This window comes from Stenella coeruleoalba (genome assembly GCF_951394435.1).
Source record: "Stenella coeruleoalba genome assembly, chromosome: X".
Classification (NCBI taxonomy): domain Eukaryota; kingdom Metazoa; phylum Chordata; class Mammalia; order Artiodactyla; family Delphinidae; genus Stenella; species Stenella coeruleoalba.
This window is the reverse complement of record NC_137152.1, coordinates 36,701,603-36,715,343: the sequence shown is the minus strand read 5'-3', so window position 1 is coordinate 36,715,343 and position 13,741 is coordinate 36,701,603. Positions and strand designations below refer to the sequence as shown.

Sequence of the window (13,741 nt, the reverse complement as noted above, 5' to 3'; positions counted from 1 at the left end):
GGGCTACATTTGGAAATATATCATCTACCTCAGTTGGACAACAACAGGACAACCAAGTTCCAGTCTGAGTATCACAGAGAAACAATGACTGACAAAAGTGAATCCAAAGATGGGAATCAAGGTTAGTAAAAAGTTTGGGAATCATGTCACACAAATGACAGTTGAAAGAGTGAGAATGTAAATTGATATAGCCACTTTAGATAGCAAAGACAGAATCCTGTAAAACTGAAAATATCCGTACACTGTGACCCAAACAATCCTACTTCTAGATACACATCCTGGAGAAACTCTCACAAATTTATACAATTACCAACAGAGAATTGTTTATAACAGCAAAATTCAGGAAGTCCTTAAGCTTCTTCTGTCAGTAGGAGAATGGCTACACAGAATAAGGTCTACTCACACTCGGGGATACTTTGCAGCCACTAAAAACAATGATGTAGGTCTACTTATAAATCAGGATGGGCTAAGTTTGCAAATTAACAAAAGGAACCTAAAATCCGAGTGGCTTAATACAAGCAAAGTCTATTTATTCATATGCTACATGCTTAAAAAGTGAGTTGGCAGGGAAGTTCAAGTAGTTATTCTCAGACCCAGGCTGACAGAGAGACCTCATCTCTATCTGCCAGGGGAATTAAATGTGGTAAATCTCATACTGGCTCTTAAAACTTCCATTTGGAAGTGCACCCGTTACTTTTGCTGACATTTCATTGACCAAAGCAAATCACACGGCCACACCTAACTTCAGAAGAGGCAGAACTACAATCCAACCATATGCCCAGATGGCAGACAGCCAAAATATCTTATGTCATACATATAATGACTAATACAATACATAGTATGGAAAGATTAATACAAAACATATGAAAAGATCTAAGACATTTGCTGTATGGACAAAACATATAGACACACCCATAATAACACCATTTGTGTAAATTAAAACAAATCTATATGTTGTTTATACACACCTATATATGCATGACACTGCGAGGGAGGAGGTGGACACTAGAAGGGGTGATCAAAGGGGAAATAATCATTTCTGTAATGTTTTAATTTCTCTATTTAAGAAAAAGAAAAATATGACAAAATCTTAATTGTTGATAATTCTGGCTGGTGGAGAATATGAGTGTTCATTATATTATTCTTTGAATTTTCCACTGCATTAAAAAGCCTTGAATTAAGCTGTTGAAAGAACCAGGAATTTTTTTAGCCTGAGAAGATCACAGATGCGAAAAAGGGGAAGTACGAAAATAGACGGCTTTAACTATTTTGGACAAAGGAGATTTGCTCTGTGTGGTAATGGAGGAGCTGGGAACAATGGTGAGAGACCCTAGAAGGCAGATCTTGGCTTGGGAATAAAGAATGACCTATCATGGAAAGATGAGTGAGTAGCATCAAAAATGTATGGAGGAAAAATATATATTCTTTGGGGGTAAAAGTGGTAAAGAGTCAGACAACTGCCTGTCTGACAGAATATTGTGGAGAGGATTGTTGCACTGGGAAGGTACCTGGACTTGGTGATCCCCAAGGTCCTTCCAATTCTCAGGTTCCATCAAAGTTAGGCCAGCACCTCACAGTTTAGAGCTCACAGACTCTGGAAAATGCAGCAGTTATGCCAAGACAAGCTTTAAGAAATAATGCAACAATCCGAAATCAACACAGCCTTTAATGGTTTTACCTGGGAATATTTCACAATCAATGAGGAATAATTCACTTAATTGGGCCTGAAAGTTATTATAGTCACAGGATTGGGGGGAGTGGTGTTTACAGTATACTGGCCTTAAATAAATCTCACTTTAATTCTCATGCCTTGGTTGACCTTATGTACATAATTAAATCAGTATTATTTGTAGAACTGTTGCCTGTTTAATCACTGTTTCTGTGACTTAAGTTTTTCCAGTACCAAAGTCAAATTGCTCTGATAGCTAAAGAGATCTCCACAGAAACATACCACTGAAATGAGTATTGCTGTGTAAAATGAAAGAGTAAGAATAATGAGTGTGTTTTCTTTACAACTAGTTGCTTTGGCTACTGTCAAAAGAAAAAATAAAAATCTTATCAGTGGAAAAGAGTATCACTGACCTGAAAAAATAAAAATCTTAGCAGTGGAAAAGACTATCATTGACCTGTCCTTGTGTGAGGAGGGCCAGTCTGGCATAAAAACAGTGGGTCAGAACTCAGGGAGCTCCCTGCTGCTGCCCTGCTCCCAGACAAGAAGATAATGAATTTTAGTGGGAGTAAATGAGACAATATGCTGTACCTGAGGATTTTCTTTCCAAAAGGTACCATATCTTTTGAATACCTACAAATTTTATCTATACATAGTTAATATATGCCCAGAAGGTTATGAGTTGAGCAGCTTTTGCATGCCTGGAAACTGATGGATCTGAAGAGACACCTGGGAAGCCCACTGTGGTTTTTAAGGAACGTTATGTTTCCACCATAAAAATACTGAAAGCATGCTGCAACATAAAAACTTGTGCTTTGTCCATGTGTTTTTGCCCTTTTAGGATTTCCTTCTGGCAGTGATTCTGTACCACCGTAACTAAGAATAGGAAATACTTGCATAAAAGTAACTGTTATTTAATAGTTTCTTCCTATTAAATTTCACAATTAACAACAAAACAAAACAGCTCAGAAGGCCCTGATATATTCTCAAGTTAATGAGGTTAGTGTGGCTTGAATACTACCTTCTTTCTAGACCGATATTCCTGGCTGTGCTGGAGCTTCACATGGCCAGGCCCCACTATCACCAGAAATACTGATGAGAGAGAAAGCCTTAATATGCTGGAAGAGCGGCTGGCTAGACCACTACAATGCCTTGCAGGGACTCTGGTCTGGCCCTAATCTATAAGCAAAAGCTGATTACTCACCCCCCACCTCCCCAGCCTAGCTTCTCCACCCTTCAAGTGCAAGCACTTACATCCTAAGACATCACAGAGCAGTGTATTTATCCTTGGAAGACAGAGTCTGGTGATAAAACGCAAGAATGTAATGTTGGGAAGAAGAGAGTGTAGGGTAAACCAGAGACAAACGGGAGGGAGGAGGAGGAGAAAGGAGTTGATGAATGAAGTCCTGAGGAGCAAAGGTTACTGAAAAACAGCAGGACAGAAGTAAGAGAATGTGACAAAGAGGCAGGGCCAAGGAAAACAAGGAGGTCAATGATATGCTGCATGAGGACAAAGAACTGTGCTTCCGGATAAGATTACCATGTATGCCTTCAGAAAAGTGGCTTTGTTTTTCAGGAGGTCATTATTCTGCCAATACTGCAGCTCCTCTGCTTATACTTAGGAACTTTTGTCCACTTAACAACACCAAACACTGCATCTTTGAAACTATTTCAGAGATATAAATATGTTGGGGAGTTGAGGAAGCCAATCCAAAACATCATTTAAAATATCAGTTAAGACTTCTGGTTGCAGGTAAGATGGAATCAACACATCCACCTTTATGTCCACCGGAAGCAACTATAAAATCTGTACAGAATGCCTGGGTAGCTATTAGAGAACTCTTTAAAGTATATTATCAGCAGATGAATCAGGGAAGAATATCAGGGTGCCTAGTACAACTGAACTGGTGGTGACTTTACTACTTTTCTTCCTCCCGTATTCTCTGGCCTGAAAACACAACAAAACGTGAAAGTGAGCACTGTGTTTAGAGCACATGTTCTGGCTCAAGGTGCTTTTTTTGGAAAAGGGAACTACTAAAACTCAAGAGAGACTGGGGGGAAATCCCCTGGGGTTTTCTCTCCTTTTTCTCCCTTCTCTCATGTCCAGAAAATCCCATGGTGGAGGCTGTGGCAACAGCAACGAAACTGACTGGCAGAGGGAGACTTGACTGTAGGAGTTAAAACTCTCGAGGGAAAGGAACATACCATTCCATTCGGTGGAACTATAGCAAGCTCCAAAAGGGCAAAGCCAAATCCCACTGTTTTTTCTTACTTTCTTTCTCTCTCTGTCTCCCTGTCCCTTATGCCCCAGAGGCAGTGCATCATGAAAGCGGGTGGTTTCTGACTGGAGGACCGAAAAGGAAAGCTCTAGAAAACCATAAAATACCATGGTAATAGCGAAGAGGGAAGACCTCAGGAAAGCAAACCCATAAAGCTGCTTATGAACAACTGTGATCACCCTCCATCTGGGCATGTGTGGATTTGATCCTAATTAGCATGTCAAACACTTTGAGAACTGAGCTAAGAGACACTCAGGTCTCAGACCTGACCAGTGGTCATCACACATGGGACAGATCTGAATAGCACTGCAAAGGCATTGAATACTGAACTCATATTGGAACTACAGCCCACTACAGAAGGTGAGCTGGAACTTGCAGTATGAACTTAACCAGGTCAACTGACTGCTAAACAAATAATCAACATTCTCCACTAGATTGAAACAAGATCCAGAGTCTAACAACATAATACTCAAAATGTCCAGGATAAAATCCAAAGTCGCTCGGTATATAAAAAATAAAAATGCCAACTCACATGGGAAAAGACAATCAACAGATGCCAACAGTGAGATGACACAAATGTTGAAATTATCTAACAAGTAGGTTAAAGCAGCTATTACAAAAATGCTCAAATGAGCAATCACCAAACTTGAACACTCTTGAAATAAATTTAAATAGAAAGTTATTGGCAAAGTAAAGAGAAGATATAAAGGATAACCAAGTTAAAACTTTAGAACTGGAAAATAAAATAACTGAAATAAAAAATTCACTGAAAGAACACAATAGCAGAATGGAGGAGGCACTGAAACTGAAAATAGACAAACGAACTAGCCAATTTAAATAACAGAAAGAAAAAAGATTCGGGGGGAGAACCAAAGTGTCAAGGACCTGTATGATAATAAACGATCTAATATTTGTGTAACTGGAATCCAATACAGGGAAGAAAAAGAGTGTGATGCCGAAAAACATTTGAAGAAAAAACAGATGAAAATTGCCAAGAAGCTGAGAGAATACCAAACATAATACAAAGAAATCCACACCCAGACACATCATAGTCAAACTGCTGAAAACTAAAGACAAAGAACTGAAGAAACAGACAATTCAACACTAATAGAGAGTTCAACATCCCATTCTTGGTAACAGAACAACTAGAAAGAAAATCAAGCAAGAATATAGAAAACTCACACAACACTACCAAAAAATTGACCTAGTTGGCATTTACAAAACACTCTTCCCAAGATGAGCAAAATAAACATGCTTTTCAAGTGAATATGGAACATTCTCCAGGAACTGGCGGGACTATAACTTGGTTCAGCCACCTTGGAAAACAGTTTGGCAGTTTCTTTAAGAAGTTAAGCATAAATTAACCACACAACTCAGCAATTCTACTCCTAGGAATCTACCCAAGAGAAATGAAAACATATGCCTACACAAGGACAAGTACATAAATGTCCACAGCAGCATTATTCGTGAGAACCTGGAAACACCCCAAATGTCCACGCACAGAGAATAGATAATCATAATGTGGTATATCCATATAATGTAATACTATTCAACAATAAAAAGGAATAAATTACTGATACATGGCATATCCATGGATGAACCTCAAAAGCATTATGCTACATGAAAGAAAACAGACACAAAAGAGCATACAGTGTATGATTCCTTTTATACAAAATGTCCACAAAAGGCAAACCTATAGAGACAGAAAGTAGATTAGTGGTTGCCTAGGGCTCAGGGGAGGGGAACTGACTGATGGCAAATGGGCACAAAAATTTTTATTGGAGTGATGGAAATATTCTAAAACTGGATTATGGATATGGTTACATAACTTGGTACATTTACTAAAAAGCATTAAACTGTATGTTTGAAACATGTGAACTCTGTGGTATGGAAATTATACCTCAATAAAGTTGTCATTTTAAGAATGCTATATCAAAAAAATTATTCAGTATATAAACTTACTTTTTTACATTCAGCATAATGCTCCTGAGATCCATCCAAGTTGTTCCATGTTCATTCCTTTTATTCCATTATATGGATGTACCACAGTTTGTTTAACCATTCACCTACTGAAGGACATTTGGGTTGTTTCCAGTTTTTGGTTATTGCAAATAAAGCTGCTATGAACATTCCTGTATAAATGTGTAACAAGGATACTCTTAAGAGAGTGAAAAGACTCTCTCAGACTAGAATGGACTCATATCCAGGCTACATAATGAACTCCAATAAATTAATAAGACAAACAACTCAAAAGAAAAATGGCGACAGTCTTGAACAGGCTCTTCACAAGAGAATATCAAATGGCAATAAATTATGAAAAGATGTTCCATAGTATTAGGCATCAGGGAAGTAAAAATTAAAAACCACAGTAAGACTTCAAAAAAAAAAACCCAAAATGTCCATCAACAGGAGAACAAATAAACAAATTTTGGTACATTCATACAATGAAATACTCAGCAATGAAACAGGATATACTACTGATACATACAACATCATGGATGAAATCTCAAAAACATTATGTTGAACAAAATAAGCCAAAAACAAGCCAAACACGAGCTTACACACTGTATGATTTTATTTACATAAAGTTCAATAGCAGGCAAAACTAATCTATGGTGACAGAAATTGGAATCATGGTTGCCTCTGGTTGGAGAGGATCAAATGAAAAGGTACTTTATGGGGTGACAGAAAATCATCTATATCTTGCTGGGGTGTGAGTTACATGGGTATATACATTTGTCAAGACTCAAACTGTAGGACTTCCCTGGTGGCGCAGTGGTTAAGAATCCTCCTGCCAATGCAGGGGACACGGGTTTGATCCCTGGTCCGCAAAGATTCCCACATGCCGCCGAGCAACTAAGCCCGTGAGCCACAACTACTGAGCCTGAGCTCTAGAGCCTGCGAGCCACAACTACTGAGCCCGTGCACCTAGAATCTGTGCTCCGCAACAAGAGAAGCCACCACAATGAGAAGCCCACACACCGCAACGAAGAGTAGCCCCCGCTCACTGCAACTACGCTTGCAGCAGCAACAAAGACCCAACACTGCCATAAATAAATAAATAAATTTATTAATTTTTCTAAAAAGACTCAAACTGTACTCTCAAAATCTTTGCATTTTATTGTATGCAAATTATATCTCAATTAAAAACGAAATAAAGCCACAATGAGATACCACTACTATCCATTAGAATGGCTACAATTCAAAATATTAACAATACAAGTGATGTCAAAGATGTGAACAAATGGTACCTTCTGTATACTGCTGGCAAGAACGTAAATTAGTATAAACGCTTTGGAAAGCTGTTTGACAACCTCTACTAAAGCTTAACATATGCGTACGCTATTACCTCACTCTTAGTTATATATCCAACAGAAATGCACACATTTGTTCCTCAAAAGACATGTGTGAGAATGTTCAGATGAGACATGCTCATCACAGTATAACAGATTTTTAAAAACTGTATGATATATATATTCTCCATCTATGCAAAGTGAAAAAACAGCATTAATCTATAGTGATGGAGTTCAGGATAGCAGTAACTTGGTAACCTAACCTCTAGGGTAGAGGGAAGGGGTAAGTAAGTCATTGCCAGGAAACAGGAAGGGGGCCTCTGAGGTGCTGGTGATGTTCTTTTTCTTGAGCTGGGCACTGGTTAAATGGATGTGTTCACTTTGAGATTATTAATAGAGTTGTGCACTTATGACCTGTTCACTTTTTCTTCAGGTACATTCTACTTCCACCTATATTTTAGACTGTCCCTTATGCTATATGTACGTATAATTAAGGTTTTCTCTCTTTGCTCACTACCAACACCACCCCCTTTGCCCCCTTTATCCTTCTTTAGCATATACACTTCTCTTTCTCTGAACTCCTGTCTGCCTAACTATCAATAACCTGAATCTTCATTGGCAGTGACTAGCAACACATAAAGTCAAAATTGCGGTGAGTAAAGTGAGCCCACAAAATAACTGCAGGGAGAACACAGGCATACTTTAAACAGGCAGAATTTCATGAATCAGCATCAAAGAAGCCAGCCCCTGTCTATCTACAGAAGGGAAACCTTCCTTTAAATAGTAGGATTAGTTCATTTGCCCACATAATTCCAGGACAAAGCTGTAGACCCAAGAGTGACATTCCTTTACGTGCTCCTTCCTGTATAGGGAATCTTCCCAAAGGCACTTTCACATACTTTAGCAATTACTGGAGTTGAAAAATATTATAAAGGAGGCAAAAAGGCTGTCCAGGAATTGATTCTTAACTCACAGTGTAAAATTTGGACTTACGGAGCTTATTAAAAACTCCCACAGGCTAACTTAACTTTCACATTCCCTTTAATTCCACAGAATGTTATTCATTAATTTACCCACACTCCAAATTTATGTGCAAGATACTACAGGCCTGACACCATGCTCAATACTGCAGATACAGGGACAGAAAACTGCAAGGCCTGTAATTTCGAGCTCAGGGCTCTGGTGGAGTGATAAGGAGAGGAAAAACAAATTACCAGAACCCAGGGTGATAGGTTTTGTAACAGAAAAAGGGAAGGCTCCATATTTCCTAGGAGCATGGAAGGATAGTGACTAAATCTATCCAGAGAGGGTGTGGAGACTCCATGTTGGAAGTGACACATTATCAGGATGTGGACCAACCAAACAACATGGCATCTCTCAGTATGGGACCTCTCAAGAACTCAGAACTGCAAAATGCAGGTGCTTACTCTGAGAAATGACTAGTGAAACCCACATTTGGATGTGACTGAACACTTATGGGGGCAAACCCTCATACTGCCTATACAGGGGACCAAAAGCTCATCAACACCTAAAATTCCCAACAAATTAATTTGGGAGTGGCATGGATGCAAAAAAAAGTGAGTTTGACTTCATTTCAGGGAAGCAGGATTGAAATATGACTACAATTTAGTAAAAACAAACAATTATATTTTATATTCTACTTAGGATGGAAAAAGACTATGAGAATAAAAGTTGGATCAGTCCAAAGGATTGAAAAAAGGAACGTCACACAGTCAGAAGTTACCATCTAAGCATGGCCCAGAGAAGTTGGAGCTCATGTCCAAGTATCCACCCCTCTGGGCTGAAAAACAGAAACACCACAGTTCCAGAAAAGGACTGAGAAGAGGTCTCATGCTGATAACATCAAATATGAGAATCACATCACTAAAGTCCCAGGTCCAAGTCCACATTTATGATGTAGTAGTCTTATGAAGATGGCTTGGCTTCCCACACAACTCACCCAAAGAGACAGAGAGATAGTATCAGTGGTATGCTGATAAATGTTTAACAACAGGCTCTACAGGGTGGGGGAAAGTTCTGATTTGTAGTTTACTGTTTTCTGAAATGTAGATACTCTCACCATGGTCAATTTCGAGCTATTGAGATGATGTCACTTGCCATGGAATTTGACAGTGATGTGCACAATTGGCTCTTGCAATCTGGTGTGAGGTGACTACGTACGAAAATGTAATCAGTTGAATTTCCACTATATATCAATAAATTGCCATCTTGGTTTATGCAGGTCAGATCTCAAGAGCTAGGTGACCTTAACTCAATCCCTAAGTAGGGGTCCATCCTTATTGGGGTTCGGAGTCCACCAAGTGGAAGGCCAGCCCTGGACGAAGGTGAATTCTCCAAGGTGAAGGGCATAACACACATGATAGCACGGAAGGGCACAACATGCTTAAAACAAAATAAAATGAACAAGCTAACAGACAAAAATTAAGTAATTCTGAATAGACTAGACTATTCACTCTGTAGACTAGAGTGGTATAAGAGACTGATGAATGGTGAGTTTGGGGAGCCCAGCTAGGGACAGACTATAAAGAACGGCATGGGGGACTATACTCATGAGGGTACCCTTTGCTGTGGTAGATGCTTCACATACTTTAATTCATGTAATCATACCTATCACATGATATTATCCATTTATACAAAAGAGCCTCAGTGAGGGATTAGAGAGCTGAGATTTTAACCCATAGACTGATTTCCCAAAACGTACCTTCCCACTAGTTCATGCTACTTCCAAGGGAAGGCCGGGTGATGATGTAAGAATGCCCCCTTCCCAATCCTGCCCACTGCCTCTTAAGTCCCTCTACATTTACCTGAAGCCCTAAAAGGGAGACTATGAAATTTTTCTCTCAGGCCCAACTAGGAAATTCTACTATATCCCCTTGGAATCCATCTCAACAGTTGTTAGAAATACTTCCTTCTTTTCCTAAACCCATCATAGCAATAAAGTCCTTATATTATTTTTAGTACTCATATTATAACTGGCCGCTACCAAATTTTGTTTAAAATGCCCCAAGTACTGAAGGAGTACCTTCAATCTTTTCTTTTGCAGAGTCAATAATCATAATCCTTTACCTGCTACTCTAAAGTCTTGCTTTCCAACTCTTTATTATTCTCCATGTTTTCCCAAGCCAGATACTCTTGTAAAAGGCATGGCCACTGGTGAACACCATGAGGAGGTTACCCAGTAGCTCCTGTATTCTGTACCACTGTGTATCCAGCCAATTATTAGAAAAACTATAGACAATGGAAAAGGGATTCTCAAAAAGGGAATAAGAATGATTAAGCTGGTTAAAGGACTTTAAAAAAATTTTATTTAGGGACTTCCCTGGTGGTGCAGTGGTTAAGAATCCGCCTGCCAATGCAGGGGACACGGGTTCGATTCCAGGTCTGGGAAAATCCCACATGCCACGGAGCAACTAAGCCCGTGCGCCACAACTACAGAGCCTGTACTCTAGAGCCCATGAGCTACAACTACTGAGCCTGTGTGCCACAACTACTGAAGCCCGCGTGCCTAGAGCCCGTGCTCCGCAACAAGAGAAGCTACCGCAATGAGAAGCCCGCGCACTGCAACAAAGAGTAGCTCCCGCTCATTGTAACTAGAGAAAGCCCGCGCACAGCCACGAAGACCCAACACAGCCAAAAATAAATAAATTTATTTTAGAAAATTTTATTTAATCCTTACTAATAAATATGAACCTGGTTTAGGAAGAGAAAGACAAATACTATAAAACTTACTTATATACGAAGACACCATTAGGATGAATACAGGAATTAGAAATGTGACAAATAAAGTATAAATTTAATAGTCCTTTGAAGCCTATGATTTGTGCCTTTCCCTACCACCTACCCTAAGCATATGTGTATAAATACTTTGCACAGGAGAAGAGTGACTTTAATTGATATTGATTTATGAAGACATGTGAGATACCCCATGATGACTTATAGACCTAAGCACGAATACTTTGCTGGAGCCTGAAAGTCCAGTAGGAGCCAAGAGAACCAAGAACCATACATTTGGGTATAAATAGAGCCATAGGATACCAAGGCCTGAGGATATCTAGATTATACAATATTAAATATGTGTTCTGGGGGTGAGAGGCTGAATTTTTTTTTGATTGGACTGCCAATCTCTCCTTGAACACAAGGAAACAAAAACTCAGAAATGTTCTAAATTTTCTTCCTCTGCTCCCTTTTACCTTGTCAATCTCTATTGGTCATTTAAAATTCAGCACAGGGGCTTCCCTGGTGGCGCAGTGGTTGAGAGTCCGCCTGCCGATGCAGGGGACACGGGTTTGTGCCCCGGTCCGGGAAGATCCCACATGCCGCAGAGCGGCTGGGCCCATGAGCCATGGTTGCTGAGCCTGCGCGTCCGGAGCCTGTGCTCCGCAGCGGGAGAGGCCACAACAGTGAGAGGCCCGCGTACCGCAAAAAAAAAAAAAAAAAAAAAAAAAAAAAAATTCAGCACAGTCATCACCTCTCTTGGAAGCCTTACCTAACCCCCCTTCCACTACCAAGCTGGGTAAAATGCCCATACTAACCTCTACCATAATAGTCATCCCCTGTAATTATCTGATCATTTGTACATGTCTCCCAGTGGACTCTAAATTCTGGGAAGGCAAAGAGTGTGTCATGTCTTGTCTTTGTGTTTCTAGTACGTAACCCAGTACTTGGTGCTCAACAGAAACTCAGTGAGCATTTTTAGATGGAACTGTGTAGTATCATTTGTCCAAGGTCACAGAACTGCTGTATGGCAAAGGAAGGCCTATGCCCGAGGACATCTGGCTCTTCACCTAGTGAGCTTTTCATTATATCATGTATTTAAACAGTCACTCACGAAGAAGCCAGACATGAATCTAGAAAACATATTCTATGGATAGACATTTTATTGATCTCTGAATAACCAGCAAATATAAATGGTCTAAATAAACCAATTAAAAGACAGAGAGAGATTGGCAGAGTGGGTTAAAAAACATGATCCATCTATATGTTGTCTGCCACAACTCACTTCAAATATAAGGAAAGGTTGAAAGTGGAAAAAAATGGAGAAGGATATAAGATATAAATATTACTCAAAAGAAAGCAGTGTGGCTATATTAATATCAATAAAAAGATAATCACCAGATGGAGAAGAACATTAAATAATGATAGAAGGATCAATCTACCAAGACATAGCAATCCTAAATATGTATGCACTAAAAAAATGGAGCTGCAAAATATGTGAAACAAAAACTAACTGATCTGAAAGGAGAAATAGATAAATCCACAGTCATAGTTGGAGATTTCAACATTCTTCTCTCAACAATTGATAGAACTAGTAGACAGAAAATCAGCAAGGACATATTGATAGAAGAACTCAACAAACACAATCAACCAATACGATTTAACTGACACCTGTAGAACACTGCATCCAACAACAGCAGATTACATTTTTTTCAAGCACCCACAAAAAATATACCAAGACAGACCGTATCTTGGGCCATGAAACAAGCTTAAACAAATTTAGTAAGATTGAAGTCATATGGAGTGCATTCTCTGACCACAATGGTATCAAAGCAGAAATCAGCAGCAGAAAGACAACAGGAAAATCTCTATAAACACTTGGAAACTAAATAACATACTTCTAAATAAGCCATGGGCCAAAGAGGAAATCTCAAGGGAAAATTTTAAAGTACACTGAACTGAATGAAAATGAAAATACATACAACATATCAAAATATGTGGGGCACAGCTTAAAGCAGTGCTGAGAGGGAAATTTACAGTACTAAATACTTACATTAGGAAAGAAGAGTCTCAAGTCAGTAATCAAAGCTCCGCCTCAAGAAACTAGAAAAAGGAGGATAACAATCCTTGGAATAGGATACAAAAGTAGATGAAGGTTTGGGAAGAATGAGAGTCAACTTCTATGAAATAGCAACACTGGATAGTTAGGTCAACCACTTAGGCCTGAAGTGGGCACAAGGTGGTACATGGCAGAATGTTTGGGCAGGGAGAAGACCAAACTAATGCTAACATCTCAGATGAATGCAAGAGTTTAGGTAAAGGCAGAAATTAAGCTCTGGGCTTCCTATAGCAGCTGCACAGCTTTAAAATCTCCTCAAGGATATGCACCATAGGGCATATATTATCAATACATATACATAAACTCACAGAGGGGCCTAACTTGAGCAGAAGGTGATTAACACACCAGTTGAATTCTCACCTGTCAGGTGTACCTAGGAGCAGCCTATCTTACCAGGAATCTAGGTTCTTGAGGGACCAAGGAATTCCCTAGTAAAGAAGGGAGTTCCAAGAGAAGATGGTAGCTCATCAACTGATCTAGTGGCAATACCCCAAGGTATGAGAGAGGAATGATTCAGAAAATGGTGTGAAGTGTCTAACTCAGGTTAATCTAAAAGCTCAGTTTTCAAGGACGTGGTTCAGAATCCAGTAAGAGATGGGCTTTCCACAGAAACCTAAACAAGCTGACATGCAGCCCCCACAACCCC

The 13,741-nt window shown here is 39.4% G+C and overlaps 1 protein-coding gene across 4 annotated transcripts in view; it reads right to left on the bottom strand.

Moving 5' to 3' along the window:
* Positions 1 to 13,741, bottom strand: part of JADE3 (jade family PHD finger 3) — a 151,722-nt gene that overhangs the window by 99,255 nt on the left and 38,726 nt on the right. The window lies entirely within an intron of this gene.